This window comes from Microtus ochrogaster, unplaced genomic scaffold (assembly GCF_000317375.1).
Source record: "Microtus ochrogaster isolate Prairie Vole_2 unplaced genomic scaffold, MicOch1.0 UNK14, whole genome shotgun sequence".
Lineage (NCBI taxonomy): Eukaryota > Metazoa > Chordata > Mammalia > Rodentia > Cricetidae > Microtus > Microtus ochrogaster.
In genome coordinates this window covers 1,959,494-1,961,086 of record NW_004949112.1, presented here as the reverse complement: position 1 = coordinate 1,961,086, position 1,593 = coordinate 1,959,494, and the positions used below count along the sequence as shown (strand labels likewise).

General features: G+C 41.6%; 1 long non-coding RNA gene across 1 annotated transcript in view; it reads left to right on the top strand.

The window, feature by feature from the left end:
* The window catches only part of LOC113458318, a 3,716-nt gene extending 2,582 nt beyond the window's left edge, over positions 1-1,134 (top strand). Inside the window, exons 3-4 of the long non-coding RNA XR_003378706.1 lie at positions 58-274; positions 1,100-1,134. This is a non-coding gene — a long non-coding RNA (uncharacterized LOC113458318). The remainder of the gene's footprint in view (positions 1-57; positions 275-1,099) is intronic.
* Positions 1,135-1,593: the final 459 nt, after the last annotated feature.

Genomic DNA, 1,593 nt, shown 5'->3' with positions numbered 1-1,593 from the left:
CTAATGGGAAAGGCCCCTTCACACTGAACCCCTAGTCCTAGCAGTCTCTGTTTGTAGGAACGGTGCCAAGAACTGGTAGGAGGCATCCAGATGCTCACAGGACACAGACGGAGCACAAGGAAGAAAACCATTTCTGCAGTGTGCTGGAGTAGCCCAAACCGCTTAGCCAGGGGGCCAGCTGCTTCCAGGCCTGGATATTGTCCTTCCATAGCCACTGTCCAATGATCATCTCTATGTACAACAGGGGGATCCCCACCAGCAGCAGCAGGATGAGGTACATCAGCAGAAAGCTGCTTGCGGAGGGGTGGGATCTTGCTCAGGCAGCTGGGAGCTCCTCAGCCCTCACACTGCTCCCTGGGGGTCTCGATACCCTTCCTTAATCTCACAGCATAGGCTCTGGCTTCACCTCCTCCATTCTGGTGGCACAGGTATGGGAAATGCCACATGCTGCCAAATGGATATCATAAGGGTGTAATCATTTCAGAATTTGGGTCTAAGGATATGTTGCTTTGGAAAGGGTCTTCTTTTGTTTTCACAGAGTATGAGACCCTGTGGATTGCTTCTATCCCAATATGGTATGATAGATCAATCCTGAAAGGTTGCTGTGAACACCCTCAAAAAATTACTTCACTCAACTGCCGCCTAAGATGAACCTGGCACACAGGTTACACTATGAAAGACCTAAATACCAGCGCCCCTGTACAGCAGGAAGAAGTTTGGAGAGAAATAACTATGCCCATATTCCCAAATATTATTTTTAAATGTTCTTTTACATTTAAAGGGGTATATGATATAGATATGAATAATTTGCATTGGTATGGATTTTAAGGTCAATTTTGTTATATGTATATGTATTTCTGTTCTTGACTAAGGTATGTGATTGTGTAGATCATTAAAAATATAATGTATAATTAGAAAATATATGTTGTTAGTGGATAATCATCTATAATAGTCAAGCTTGTAGTCATGTTAGTTTAATTTTCTAGATATATAGAAATATATTTCAGTTAGGTAAGCATTCTTCATATCTTTCAAAGACTACAGAATATGTCATTTAATATTTTAATAACTTAGGGCTTTTTATGTCTGCTCCTGACAGCACCAATCTACTTCAAGAAGAAGATGGGCATTGAAGAGGCTCCTTATGGAGTTTGATAGCCATTTGGGCAAGAAACTGCTCTTGCCTGGACTATTGTATAAATTGGACATGAAGAACCCACAGAGAGAGGACTGCTGAACTTGCCTAAAGGTGAGATGGTCTTTCGGGGGTTCCTGCTTCATGAAAGAATCTGTAAGATATTCTGCAGGACACAGCAGATAGTAACTGAACTGTCTTTGAAATTTCCTGCTTCATGGAAAAGTCTGCTGGATACTATGGGCCTGTAGGCAGAAGATGGATGCTTCAATGGTATAGAGGAACTTTGGGTGACTGTCCAGACAGCAAGATGTCTCTGTCGTTTCTAGAGTTTTGGACTTCTTGTTTGCTTAGGTAATATTATTTCCTTCTGGAGTCTTTGATGGAGTTGAAGAATGGTTAGTTATAGTTATAGTTTTCCTTAGTTATGATAAAAGATAAAATAGAGCCGGGCAGTG